Genomic DNA, 16,290 nt, shown 5'->3' with positions numbered 1-16,290 from the left:
CTAAACTGACAATTAACACATCTTGCTGTAGTTACTGTCTACGAAAGACAGTAATTAATAGACTTTAGTGAAAATTTTATTTATTCTTTCTTTTTAATTATTTTTTAATATCCACATATCACAACAAAATTCCGTTCTGAAGTTAACAAAGGCATCTGTTTCCTCTTTTGTAAAGCGTTTCTTTTTACTGACCCGAACATCATATAAATACCTGCAGTTAATGTAGTGGAACTATTGCAATCCTTTTTTGTCCTATAATAATTGAACCTGAACAATAATGTATTTAAAAAATTGTCTCTGTTTACGTTACAAGTATGAAATGGCACACTTTTGAAATAATTCAATGTTGTTTTATGTGCCTAAAAAGTAAAAAAGTATACAATATGTATTCAACATCTTCGCAATTATTATATGTAATTGAGTATAAATTTAGTCACGTTATTTTCGCGCATGTGAAACACTATTATGCAGGACTACTGAGCGTCCAGTTTGAAGCTCTGGGAACATGCATATTCAACATTCGCTTTGTCCCAACCTTTGCTAAATGAAAACGGCACCAGCGTAGAAATTGACTCGCGGTATTGACTTTATTCATGGCAATTTGTAAGCATTTCCATATGTTCATGACTGTGGTGCCTGACTAGAATTGGCATATTACGTAATATCTAGCAGTGGGAATTTAGTTATATCGCGTTTGTCCCTACATGAACAGAAAAATAACATAGGATGACGTCGTCACATATGGAGTTTGTTTTTCTGTATATTTGCCAATGCCTTATCGTGGACAAAGTTCACAGGAGTCATGAATACCAGGAACAACCAGTATGATCACCTTCTCCACTGTTTGTCCTTCTGTTTACCTCTATAATCTAAAATCCCGCAGATAACAGAAGAAAATCGTGAATCCCAGTATCAACCGGTATGATTAGTCACTCCATTTCCTTCTTTCCTGCTAATCTGAAATCTTGATCTGAGCTAAAAAAAAAAAAAAAAAAAAAAAACATGTCCCTTTATATACTAACATGACCTCACCAGCGAGTGTGTCTAAGTTCGATCCCATAGGGAAAAAGAACATTATCAGTGATTTTCGCTTGTTAAAAAAAATTCAAAACCGCTGTGTACATGTTGACCTTAACAGTGAATTATGTATAACTAGAAGTCGGTCGACTAGAGTTGATATATCCAGGCTATACAAGGACGTGGTATTAGTAACCTTCATCCCCCAAAATAATTGTTACAAACGGGTTCGCTGGCACTTTCTAAGTCACTTTCTCTCTCTCTTACTGAAAAAGGCAACTATACACTATCTATTAGTCTAAAGAATGACGCGAGGAATTAGGGCATCTTCCTCGCTTTTTATAATCCATGATCCTCAGTTTCTGTCTTTGTCGACTTCGCCGCGAATTCACGAATCAGTTGCTCGTTGCTCGGTGAGATGTGAAGCACAAAAAAAGTAAGTTTGGGTAATATTCACTCCTAGATGGATAACTTTTTAGTTTTTAATATTTTTGGTGCGTTTAGATCACTACTCAAGAAAACTGATGAGTGTTGGCTACCACGTACGTTATTTAGTGAAAGATATATATATATATATATATATATATATATATATATATATATATATATATATATATATATATATATGTAATATTACATATATATTAGATTTACAAGATCTGTAAATATAAACCAATGACCTGGGGTCATGGCATTAGGAGGGTTCTACGTGACCAAAGCAGACCTAGATTACGCTATGCGCTGTCTGCAGTAGCCTGATCTAGCTCAAAGCTTTGTCAACATTTTTATGTTTATGATAACTTTGCACAACAACTTCCATGGGAAGCGGTTGACCTGTTAACCTACGCCGGAAACTTGTAACTTCCGAGCCGGCGGACTACGTATGTGTTTTTATATGAATTGCTTAGATAGCTAATGTTCCGCTATCGACGCGATGCTTGAGAATGGGAGTTCCACGCCAACGATCAACCATATCGGTCATCCGACCGAGCTGCATCTCCTAGTATGGAGTTACAGAATAAAGTTGTTATCTTTGTCAACTTGCCTGTTTGAATCATCTCCTCTAGTCAAGGAAGAACCTCTCTACTAAGATATCCAAGGGAGATGAGAGGAAACCAACAATTACTTACGAATGACAGTCGTAAGGAGAACACAAAAAGTCTATCGCCAAGCGATAAGACTTAGATATATATATATATATATATAGTATATATATATATATATATATATATATATATATATATATATATATATATATAACTTTCACTAAATAACGTACGTGAAAATATATCTATATATATATATATATATATATATATATATATATATATATATATATATATATATATATATATATATATATATATATATTCAAGTCTCGCATTACGAAGGACAATTGCATCGTGTTCAGTTTCTTAAGCTTTCCGGGAACATATTGGAACGTCAATGTTTTTATGAAGCTATGAAATGTTCAAACTTCACACTAGAGTTTCCCAGTCATCATTACGGTAAGCTGATCAAATATTTTTTTTATCGTTTATTGGTGATGTTGCATAAAGAATACAAGTGATTTATTCCATTTTTGTAGCATAAAAGGCGTACGCTAAGTCTGGTGTTGTAAAATTATATTTGAAAGCATTTCTTCAGTAGGATTGTTAGGTCTGCTAATTCTGTCATGTATTCGACAATTTTTTTTTTCATATTGGCCAATAAATAGTTTTTGGAGATCCTCTTTGCTGAAGCAAAAACCTGAAATGCATATTACTCTAGGTTTTGGTTGCCTTTTGAAAATCCATCTTGTTCGCTACATCTTGAATGGTGGTGAACTAGAATACACACAGTTCCTTGACTGTAATAATTACCCTGTTAAATTACCTAGCTAGTTTACGTTATTATTTTGCAGCAATTCAATGGTGGTTAACTTAAATAGTTTGCAAACTTATCGAAGAATCCCGTTACAATCATATGAATTTTTGAATTGTTAATACTGCATACCTTTTTGCAGTAATATGTATATGTTTACTGTACATTAAACTGCGGTGGTTTAGTGTTCTATAGCTTGTTAGGCGGTAGTTCTTGTTTAAAGTTCTAGAAACTGGCAGTTCTCTTAACTGCATAGTGAGTTCAGTTGAACTTTATGCCAGGCTGCGCATAAAACGTTTCGCCTTTACCGAAATTCCTTCAGAATTGCTCGAGGGTGAGGTGGCAGTGTGGAGTATGAATTCTGAAATGAGTCAGCCTCAGAAACTATATCGAGTCCTCCTCCAGTGGAGTACGACCTTTGTATTTCGTTCATGGTGAATGGGGATTTACTGCATTATGAATGGTACATGTGAGCTGTCACTTTATGTTTGATAGCTCTGCGTGAGTTTGAAGACAACGGTGTCAGTTTCCCATATAAAATTGCGCACGAAATCCCAAAATACCCAGTGACCTTAGTTACTCTTCATTTCCATACGAACTAACGTTGAAATACAGGCAACCATTCTGCAATAGTATTTAGCATCAATCATTTCATAATTGAAAAGACGTGTATTTCTGGTGATAGAAGTTCACTCTCGACGTGGTTCGGAAGTCACGTAAAGCCGTTGGTCCCGTTGGTGAATAACAACTGGTTCCATGCATCGTGAAACCACCATTCAAACAAATTGGAAAGACATTACGATCCATTTCCCATAATTCGTAATTATCTGATTTTGCTGTTACAAATGATCAGTAATTGGTGGTGGTAGCAGTACTGCCAAAGCAGAGGAGCACAAATTACTAACATGAAAAAGCAGTATTGTAGGGTCAAACCAGTTTGAAATTTCCCGAGAAAAACTTTCGAAAATATCGCGGAGTGACAAACTGCTCTGACGTAAGGTCAGACCAGATAACAACAATAGAACCAAATAAAGGAGTCAGCAAATTTTAAGTGAAAAATACGTTTGAAAAAAGTTTCCATCGATTCTTTGTGTTATTCAGCGCTAAATAATTCTTGTCGAAGGCTTTCAAGATCGTGTTAGAAATGAGTGCTTGGTTGGGAGTTATTATTATTACTAGGTACAAACATTCATAAAAAGTCAAAAAGGTTATTTAATAGAGTAACCATGGAAAAAATGTTATGTATAGTATAATATATATAATATACATTATAATATATGATATATATATATATATATATATATTTATATATATAATACATATATATATATATATATTATATATATATATATATATATATATATATATATATATATATATATATATATATCTTTTCTGGTAGTTTTGTTATCATATGTTATTTTCGCTATACTATCAATTTTCGATTCGTTAGTGCGAATAATAATCGACGTACTTGAGGGAATTTTAGGCATGCTATACTTTTTCTGGAACTTCGTTCTCACGTGTGTGTGTGTGTGTGTTTGTGTGTGACGTAATACTCTCCAGTGCTAAGTTAGGCAACAAGCTTTTTTTTAGGAACAAGCACAATCGGTTAGAACTCTGGTTAAAAATTAGAAATGAGGGTTATGGAGGTGAGAAGAGAGAAGTGAGGAGTGAGAGGATTGCTTCCGCTAATCGTCTCTGCTGGAAGTCTACTGAAAGACAGAAGAATAGAAAAAGGAAATTTCGTACATGGTGATACGTGAAAGTCTCTCTCTCTCTCTCTCTCTCTCTCTCTCTCTCTCTCTCTCTCACACACACACACACGCACGCACGCACGCACACACACCTAGCGTACCTTGTGGTGCAGTGGTAGAGCGCTCATTTTCCGAACTAATATGAAAAAGGACTAACTGATAATCCCATAAGGCTTTCCTTGGGATAATTAACCTATAAAGGTTCATTAGAAAGTTTTTATCAACCTTTGCAATTTTAAGTAATTTTCCAATTACTCATTTTAATCCACATATCCATAGACCGTCTCACTTGTTTCTATTTGTAGGTGAATATGACCGACTGATATGTTTTTCGAGACTTTAAATAAATATATAACCCCTTTGAGCTCGGTCTTTACATGTTATGATGCAATTTGAAATATTTATTTATATATTTATTTTATTTATTTATTTTGCTCAGCGTTCAATTTTACTACCATTTAATTCTCAGTATATATTTTGTGAGGTATTTCAACACACTAAACTTCCCATAATCCGATTAGTGTAATCCGTTTATCACTATACTTTCTTTTTTCTCCTTTTTGTAGCTTTGTAATCTCTTCAGTTTACTTTTTGCATCAAATGAAAACGTTCTGGATTTAACCAGAGTCACCGCGATGCAGCAAAATATTGAAAAATCAATTTATTAACTTTCAAATAAATACGAAGGAGTAGAAGCTTAAGGAAAATAATGACTGAATAATGAGGTATGAGAAAGGATACTTTATCCTATTATGGCGGAAGACAGAAACTAAGAAATCCCCAACTGATTCCTTCGAGAGGCGACTGGTCCTCAGAAGATTCTCAGGGAAAAGACGGTTAGTGGAACAATCCTCTTAGGTATTCATGGGCCTCGTGAATAAAACTTAAAATTCAAAAGATTTTTTTGGGCATATATTACATATATGGGATGTATCAAATACTATCAATATGCTGGTACACCCATCAAAATATTTTAACAATACATCACTCTCCTTGCAAAACTACCTGTTCTAATAGAAATTGGGGAACTTCTTCATAATTCTTAAAACTATATTGTTAAGCAAATGACACACCAACTCTGGCACTGTATCTGCAATGATATATCCCTAAATTCTGAAAGTTCGGTACAATATAATACGTAATGACAATGTATGAGTCTGGCTCGTCACATAATTTACATGAAAAATCATTACCGTCAGCAACATATTCCCACGAATACTTGTATCGTAACCTTAAGCCTGTTATAAATATGTCAATCTTAGAAAGGGCTTTGCTATTTGCAGTACGGCTATTTCCAGAGACATACAAATGATGCCTCATGATATTTCTGCCAGATTCTAAAATCCCTGAGCACCCCCATCCCCCTCGCCCCCGCCCTGCAGTTTTCTGATGTCTCGTAACCTCTTTATTTGACGAAAACTTACGACACCAACAATATCAATTGAGGTTTTACACGTTGCATACTTCGACATTTTGTTAGCAACTTCATTTAAATGTTAAACCTATATGAAGAAGGTATCCAGTAAAATTGAACATAAAAACCACTTCGTTCTATCTCATGTATTAAAGCCTTACATTAGTATACCAAATCAGCACTAGAAGGATCCTTACAGTGCAGACAAAGTCCTCAGGAAACTACAAAGATCTGCACATCTCGCTTTTTACCTGCAACAATTTTGTCCTTCGTGGATTGCACGTAACTCTGCTGTTGTCGAAGAACTATTCTCCTGCATTGGTTTAACAACCATCTCATCAGTAAACGTACTATCCCCAAATTCTCGTATGACAACTCCACATCCAATGTTCACTCCATTAACAGACGCATCACACTCCACTGAGGGGTGAGAGATGTGTATTTCTGGTGATAGAAGTTCACTCTCGACGTGGTTCGGAAGTCACGTAAAGCCGTTGGTCCCGTTGCTGAATAACCACTGGTTCTATGCAACGTAAAATCCGGAAGTGACCACCCCAGCCTTTACTGGTGACTCAGCAGTGCAAACCCTGTTGGAGTTCAAAGGCTGCTCCTGAATGCTAAGGAGCGAGAGCATTTGGGAATTGGGGAGGCCCTGTATCTACATTCTTCTTCAAGCCTCGAATACATACATACATACTCAGTTAACAGTTTATATATATATATATATATTATTAATAATATATATATATACATTTATATACACACACACACTACATATATAAATATATATATATATATATATATATATATATATATATATATATATATATATATATATATATATATCTATATATATATATACATACATATCATATAATATATATATATATATATAGATATATATATATATTATATATATACATACATATATATATATATATATATATAATATATATATATATATATATATATATATATAGATATATAGATATATATATATATGTTTGTGTGCGTTTGCATGTAGTTTCTCATTTTTCACCATTTATTGTTTCATGCTTTGTTGCATATTTATTCAATTTGCGGTCACTTTCAAATTTCAATCTGAAAATTTAATCATTTCCCTCCTTTGCGAAATAGTGATTTACTTTGGCGTGGACTTTTGCCTGCGAATTATTACCTGTTTTGTATACATTATTATTACATATGAATCAGTATGACTTTCAGATCGTAATGGCAATAACGATTATAAAAACAAAAAAAAAAAAAAAAAAAAAAAAAAATGTGAAAATTAATCAGAAAAATTAACCCTAACATCACCTAGAGTACCCTACTGGTGACATCGACTTTAAATTCAAGCTTCAAGAGAGTAAGGAAGTACACTCATAGGTGAATTTTTTTTTCTTCTTTCTACTGGAGCCTTTTTACATACGAGCAGTCTCGCAAAGCATTGCTGTTTAGGCTTACGATAGCGAGCTATCACTAGCTTAGGGACAGTTCTTTTGTTAAACTGTTCGTTCCTTAAAAAAAAACGTGGTATATATAAAAAAAGTGAAAATAGAAGACACAAAATTTCACTTGGAACGTAAATGTTTTTTTATCAATAATAATTTCAAGATAATACACCGATATGAAAGAATGATCCTAGAAATGAGATATGCATCGCTTTTATCTGCAATATAACAGGTTTTCGGCTTAATCACCTAATATAAAATGGCTTTTGAAAAGCCTTCCTCGTTTCTATACATAAGAGACAAAGGCATTATGTAACTCAGATTTTTCTCGTGTCTAAAATAAATCAAGTATATATATAAAAAGAAGCAGATTTATCAACGAACATCCATCGTTCTTAATATCTTATTCATATTAAGTAGCTTAGAATAGCAGGGCCATAGATACCAATATACATAATTTATATCATCGATCACAACGGTTGTGCGTATGATGCAAATAATAGAAAGAGCTCTCTCTCTATCTCTCTCTCTCTCTCTCTCTCTCTCTCTCTCTCATCTTTTCACCTTCAAAGAAACAGTTCAACTTGAATTAGTCAATCACTCATATCTCTTTTCACGAGCTGGATATGTTCTTTATTACACCATATGAGAGATGAGAGAGAGAGGGGGAGAGAGGAGAGAGAGAAAATACACCAGTCTTCATCATGAAGTACATAGAATCAAACGCTTAACATCAAACGAGCTAGTATTCGCTTCCGGGGTTTTAATGTCTTTTGATACCGGTTCCAAACACGAATTTCGAGAACTCTTGACCACAGTGGCACTGAAGTTGGTATTAAAACATTTGGTGATGAATTCCGTTACAGGAGAATCAAAACGGGATGCGCATAAATAGATCTTGCTAATAATTATAGCGCCTCACTGGCGTGGTCTGGTATGGTCTTGGCCTGCCACCTCGGTGGCCGCGAGTTCGATTCTTGGTCATTCCATTGAAGGAGTCAGAGATGTGTATTTCTGGTGATAGAAGTTCACTCTCGACGTGGTTCGGAAGTCACTCAAAGCCGTTGGTCCCGTTGCTGAATAACCACTGGTTCCATGCAACGTAAAAAACACCATACAAACAAACAAACAAACTAAAGCCCTCATTCAGCTCAAGGGCCTTCCACACCTTCAGATCTACGTCGGAAATATATATATATATATATATATATATATATATATATATATATATATATATATATATATAATGTTTGTGTGTATGAACCGAAGGGGAATTATTATAGTTGAGAAATTTATTGCCTCACGGCCTCGAAGCGCCGAACACGAGAACTCACGATGTTCAGTGGCGCCTTTGCCTGATACAGCCCTTTCTGTTCCAGCAGTCTTTCTATGTAATTACAATACTTGGGACGAAAATCTCAGCCTCGTCATTTCCATTCTATAACCAGTAACGTGAACGAACAAATTTTCTACCAGATTAGTCTGTCCTATGCAATCCGAGCCTTCCTAATCTCGTGTTCAAAGGTTTCTCGGTACTCACTTTGTCATGCTTATTCGATTTCAGTCATTCTAGTTATTCGGTTCTATTTTAGAAGATTCCTTCTGGGAATATCCTCCAGTCTTTTGCCCTCAAGGGCTTTGTTCAGGATGTTGGAGCGTCGGGGATATAGCTGTGGGTTTGCGTGTGGGTATAAGTACCAGTTGAGTCCTTTTGATCCTCAACTTTCATAGTTTTCGTAACACGGTTGCGCGACTCCTACAGACTAGTATCTGAAATGCTTCAGTTCGTTCAAAGTATTGACAATTATCGTGGCAATCTGGTCACATCCAACTTTCCTGATGTCAGTAAAGGGGGTTTTTGATTGCTCAGGAGACTCCAATTAAACTTATCCGTGCGACACGTGGCCGATTTGTAAAACATTAGTCCGAAAGTATCAAATCAATTAGACTTAGAGGTAGGTGGGCACTATGTAATATATATAAAACAAGTAGTTTTATCAGTAATGGAAGAAGTTAATAAATCGGCCTCCTTTTTATTTCTTTGACTCAAATATCCACAGTTATTATTTCCAAATAAACGTGTATATTATTATTATAATAATAAAACCAATCCTAACATAATGAATGCAAGAAATCATAGGGTTATCATGAATAATATTTATACTCCATTTGTTTTTCATTCTCTTCAAGTCAGGTATACTTACGCTAACATGACCTCCCTTTATATCACCCCTACATTCTAGCACGTATGAAACATTAAAATTCACATATTTCTAAGATTAATTTAGTCTTCTGGGCGATATTTCATTTAGAGTCGACAAGTAAGCATAAAACCACACAAATGCCATTTCATCACATTTCTGAATCTTCAGAGCAAGCCAAAGGTTCACATTTCTTTCGAAGGTCACCTCTCTTTTCCTTTGCTTAGCCCTGCAGAATTAATTCTCCTCTACCTTTATGGCCGAATTTTAGTGGTCGAGATCCCCCCATACGATGTCATAAGATCCAGGCGATAAAAGCCAAGAGGCTTTAATAACTTCTTCAGTTATGAATGAAAGCCAGCCAGGGAGTTGGAAACGAAAACTTTTTTTAAGACTGCGCAAGAGAAGCACATGTTTATATTTTTAAATGACGAATACTCCTCTATTCAAAATACTTGTTAAATGGTTCGTAGAATTCAGTGGGATGGAAGGTAACTCATCATGGTGGACTTGGAAATGCTTGTCTATTTTGTAGTTATTAGTTGTTGATCGAAAAATATGTTGTACCTTACATATCGATTTTTTATTACCAAAAATAAAATGCAAATACATAAATTTCTGCATGCTGTTTTCAAAAGCGAAGATTTTATGATTAGTGTATTTTCTATCGGTTTGTGCTCTTCCCTCTTTGTGTAGATACATAGGGCCATTTTCATGAAAGATCTTGTGACTGAAGGCAATATATTTTATGCACATAAAATACAAGGAAATGCGTGTGGACATTTAAAAAGTTGTGGTCCATTGCTCCCTGATCTATTTCCATGAGCAATAGTATTCGTGTTGTTTTATCCTTACTTGTCTATTCTATATGAAATGTCGTCTGTGAATTTTAATGCTTCATACGTGCTAGAATGTAGGGTGAATATATAAGGAGGTCGTGTTAGTGTAAGTATACTTAATTAACTTGGATAGAATAAAAAAAAACAAATTATGTACAAATGATATGCATGATAACCTTATGATTTCTTCCATTCATGATATTAGGACTGGCTATGGGAGTTTCTCTTATCTTAGAGGGGATTCTCGAGAGGTTTATCTGTGAATATTACTTTGGTCCGACAAATTGGCAGCGTAATAAACATATAAGCAGAAAAAAAAAATATCACGAACACTTACGCAAAATCGGGCAATTTTAACCACCGTGATTAATTAGATATATTTTACCGTTCCTTATTCCGCCGTGCAATTTGTTAATTTATGTTATAATGGGATTCGGATCATTTGCCTTTCTCCTACAAATAACAGAAGAGAAAATAATCGAAAGTAATGAGTAACCAATTGCCATTTACCAGTTGCCAATCCATAGGCAGTTAATGATTCTGTTTACCTTTACCGTGGGCATTGATTAACCGCAGGACAACTAAAAGTAAATTGCGTGCACGGTAATTGTATGGATACGGATACCGTATTCGAAAAGTTGGTCATTAATGTTTCATATAAATATGAACATTTATCAGTCAGTTCCGTTAATATTTCAGTTAACTTCCAGTCTGTTGCGTTGTGTGCAATTCAAAAAAGTGAATGAATGCATAAATGAGCGCATTCCAAAACTTGACAATATTTACAAATTTTAAAACTTTGATGAATGACCCACTTCGTGTTTTACTTATGGAAGTATCTCTTTAGCTCGTCCTGATGGCAGCGTGTTTTAAAGAGATTTGATTAAGCAGAATATGCCCATGTCCGCTGTGGACAGCGAACGGAGACTTGCCATGAAATTCATTATAATATAAAATTTCATCCAAAGCATAAATTACGTAACACTGAACTTTATTCTTGACTTATTAGATATACATGAAAATTATAAAAGCCATTATACATTAAATCGAAGCATAAGATAAATGCTAATTTTAAATGAAAGTGCTTTTTTGGTAATTTAATTTTCTCCGGCTCACTGCTGAATAACTTGTACTTGCAATGAATTAACTTGAACAAGATTTCGTGATCAGAAGAGACTTCAACACATGGACATAATGATCCCGTTAATAATAAGCAGATATAGTGATGTAAGCATTGGTATTCGTATCATATTGAAACAGCGATTAAAACTATCCTCTAGCATATGAATAATTATGATAACGTATGACTGGCAAGATTTTCTTTATAACAAGAAGAAATACGTCGTAGACCACAGTAGAATACGTTTGTATGATATAAATTGTACTGTACGAAATCTATGGACGATGCAAATACGTCATTTATTTTATTATCTCTGTAGCATATGCTGTGAAAATATCCAGCTGACTCACGACATCTCTCTATTCTATGGAAAATATTTCTTATTTTCCTCCATTATCTGTAGCCTCCAAATTTCTGACCATCTTCGCTGCTCGTACAAGACTATGATGGTCTCGTAAGTACGTCTGGTCATTTTGCCATGCAACATACTCATAGTTATAGGTATGTCTGGGTGGTGTTGCATCGTCTAACAATGTATTTGGCATTCTTTTCTGATAACCATTTGAACTGGGTTTATAAGCGATTATTTGACACTTATTTATTTCATAAAATTCACACACTTTCTTTGAAAGATCATAAGTAAATTCAGCAGCATTATCAGAAAGAAGAACTTGTGGTATTGAATGTCTGTTGATAATTCTAGATTCAAAAGTTTCGGTTACTGTAGCTGCATCTCTGTTTCTTACAGGTACTATTTCTACATATCTGGTTAGATAGTCTAAGAAGACTAATATTTGTTTATTTCCTTTAATAGTTGTTGGAAATGGACCCAAAAAATCTAGTTACTACTTGAAATGGATTCAATTCACGTTACCTTTATGTTGATTGCAAACTACACAATTTTGTACAAAATCCTTCGCATCTTCACTATAATGTTGGCCAAAATAATTTCTGGTTATGGTACTGGTTGTCTTTTTAATTCCTGGATGTCCTGCCATCTTATAGAGTGTGGTTCTAAAACTTCTCTCTGGTTAGTGTTTTTGTTTTTTTGGGATATATAGTCGAGAACAACCATTTTTTCTCCGTCGGTATTTTTATACAACAAACCATTTATTAACTGAAAATCAGATTTTAAGGATTCATCAAGTAATAGCTGTCCTACTATTTGTTTGATTTTTGCATCTTTTTCTTGTATTTTCACTCTTTCTAAATCTAAATCGACAATTTGACAACTAAAACAAAAGGTATTAGTTTTAAAGCATTTTTCTGTTTCTTCTTGAGATCTGGATAAGGCATCTTCTAGAGTGTTAAATATCCTTGGAATATATTTGAATTCTGGAGCAAACTCTAATACACTAATGAACCATCTATTGAATTTTATATTATAGGTAAAAGTTCTCTTTTTAAACGTATCACAAATGGGTTTGTCATCAGTAAGCGTAGGAAAAAAATGTTGGGAACAGTTTTTCCATTATTTTTTTTATTTTTGGATAGAGGCGACGGGGAATTCCCGCCCCCCCACCCCCCGCCCCTAAAAAATATAATTTTTTTTATTTGGTTATCACGGGTTCCTCGTCAACTAAAAAAAATATAACCCCAACAGCTATTCGCCTTTCTTTCCTCTTTCCAATGGTATATTTAACTTTAAAATTGGCCTTAAAAAAAAAAAAAAAAAAAAAAGTAGTTAGGTTTGAAGTGAAAAAAAGCGGAAAGTGAGAAAAACGGCCGTAAAGGTCAACAAGTGTGTGTGTGTTTTTTTTTTTTTTTTTTTTTTTTTTTTTTTTTTTTTTTGCACTCGTGGAAAAAACTTATCTTGAGCAAAACATGTTACAAACAAATGTTAAATAACTCATAGTGCTTAGTTCAGACTGCCTTCCTTCTTTCTAATAGTTCTTAGTGTTTTTTTCTTTGTTTCTAGTTCCAAGTCCCCTCCCCCACCTAAAAAGGGGTATTATTTGCTCGATGCGAGGGTATCATCAAGTGCCACTTGACTCATTGTTACCTGGTTTGAAACCAAGAAAGTAAAAGTTTAGTATCTAACAGGCTCATTTCCTTAGCTCATTTTTAGTCTTTTTTTTTTTTATATATGTTTTGTCCTTATAGTCTCTTGAGTTTGTTTTTCAACCCTTTCTGTCTCTCGAATACGAAGAACTTTTCTATGCTTTCACTTGTGCCAAACAGATATGTTAGTAGGTTAAGCTTCTCATAGCCGAAGTTGAGTTCAGTTGTTGTTACTAACCTAACCTATAAGCTAAACTAACCTAATCTAAACTAATCTAACCTATAAGCTAAGCTAACCTAATCTAAACTAAACTAACCTAAACTAATCTAAACTAAAGTAAACTAACCTAACCTATAAGCTAAGGTAACCAAATCTAAACTAAACTTACCTAACCTAAGCTAACCTACTATACTAAACTAAACCTAACCTATAAGCTAAGATAACCAAAACTAAACTAAAGTAACCTAACCTATAAGCTAAGCTAACAAAAACTAAACTAAACCAACCTAATAAGCTAACCTAATTTAAACTGAACTAACCTAAACTATAAGCTAAGCTAACCATAACCTAAACCAAACTAATCTTACCTATAATCTAAGCTAACCAAGACTAAACTGAACTAACCTATCCTATAAACTAACCTCAACTAACACTAACCTAACCTATAAGCTAAGCTAAGTTAACCTAAACTAAACTAAACTAACCTAACCTATAAGCTAAGCTAACCTAACCTAACCTATAAGCTAAGCTAACCTAACCTAAATTAAACTAACCTATAAGCTAAACTAACCTAACCTATAAGCTAGCCTAAACTAAACTAAACTAAACTAACCTAACCTATAAGCTAAGCTAACCTAACCTAAACTAAACTAACCTATAAGCTAACCTAACCTAACCTAAACTAAAATAACCTATAAGCTAACATAACCTAACCTAAACTAAACTAACCTAACCTATAAGCTTACCTAAACTAAACGAAACTAACCTAACCCATAAGCTAACCTAAAAACTAAACTACCCTAACCTATAAGCTAACATAACCTAAACTAAACTAACCCAACCTATAAGCTAAGCTAAGCTAACCTAGAGTAAACTAAACTAACCTAACCTATAGGCTAAGCTAACCTAACCTAGGCTAACCTATCCTAACCTCCCACCTAAGCTAACACAACCTAACCTAACCCAACTCGACCAGACTTAACCAGTCCTATCACCAAACCTAATCTAACCCTTCCAAACCTAATAAATACAGTCATCCAACCTAACCAAACTTCACCAATCCCATCACCAAACCTAACCTAACCCATCCAAACCTAATAAATCCTGTCATCTAAGCCAACCAAACCTAGCCAATTCCATCACCAAACCTAACAATCACCCCACCTAACCTAACCCCAACCCAACCAAACCTAACCAACCCCATCACCCAACCTAGCTTAACATATGACCTAACTAAGAAGTAAAAGAAACACTAGGAGACTTACCTAGTTATCTTAAACTAAGAAGTAAGATAAACACTAGGAGACATACCTAACTAACTTCATCTAAGTAAATGAAACACTAGGAAACTTAACCTAACTAACTTAAACTAAGCAAATAAAACTCTAGCAGACTTAATCTAACCTAACTAACCTAAGCTGAGAAGTAATAACTCTTGGTGAGCCATACATCGGAGGTTCGAAGACATCAGGCCATACCGCTATGGAACATGAGACTGTGTCCTTACATGACTTTGTCATAATAGTTTTCTATGCAGTAGAAGTTAAAGGTGAGTTGGTTGGGGGAAGGAGAGAAAGATGGAAGAAGAATAAGAAGAGGTGGTGGGGATAGGGAAGGTGGCCAGGGAGAAGGGGCGAGGTGGGAAGATAAGAGAAGTACCTACTGCCTTTTCTTTCTGGGAAGTGGAGGACCAGGGTATCTTTGGCCACCAGGACATATTGTGGACCTCCAGGGTATGGTTGACCACCAGGGTCTTTCTTGACCTCCAGGACAGTGTTGACCAACAGGGTATTGGGTATTGTTGACTCCAGGACATTGACCTCCATGAATATTGTTACCACCACCGGGTATTGTTGACCACCAGGACCCATTCGTGGAGGGCCAGTGTATGGTTGACCACGGGGTACCATTTGTGGAGGACCAGGGTATCTTTGGCCATAGGGGCCCATTTGTGGAGGGCCAGGGTATAGTTGACCACGAGGGGTACCATTTGTGGAGGGACCAGGGTATCTTTGGCCATTGGGTCCCATTTGTCTGGGAGGACCACTGTATCTTGGAGGATCGCCAGGCAATGTACATATAAGGCTCAGGTATTCGCAGGCCCATGCCTGGTCTATATCCTGGACCTACTGGGGCTCCTTGATATCCCTGCTGTTCTCAACCTTATCCATATCCAGGATAAGCATTTGGGTCAGGTTGATTGACATCTTCACCTTGTTTTTTTAGCCAGGCTCTATTCCCGTTTTCTTTGCCTTTCCTTCATCTTCTTCTTTCTCTGCTTCGTTCCTACCAATCGATTTAATTGGCCTTATATTCGTAACACCTGGAAGATCTCTTTGATGTAATTGACAAGAGCTTCTCTAGATTTCCTCTAATTGTCTGACCTCAACGACGACCAATCAGGGGT

Source organism: Macrobrachium nipponense, chromosome 14 (genome assembly GCF_015104395.2).
Source record: "Macrobrachium nipponense isolate FS-2020 chromosome 14, ASM1510439v2, whole genome shotgun sequence".
Taxonomy (NCBI): Eukaryota; Metazoa; Arthropoda; class Malacostraca; order Decapoda; family Palaemonidae; genus Macrobrachium; species Macrobrachium nipponense.
The sequence above is the reverse complement of the archived record's forward strand: the minus strand, read 5'-3'. Positions refer to the sequence as shown.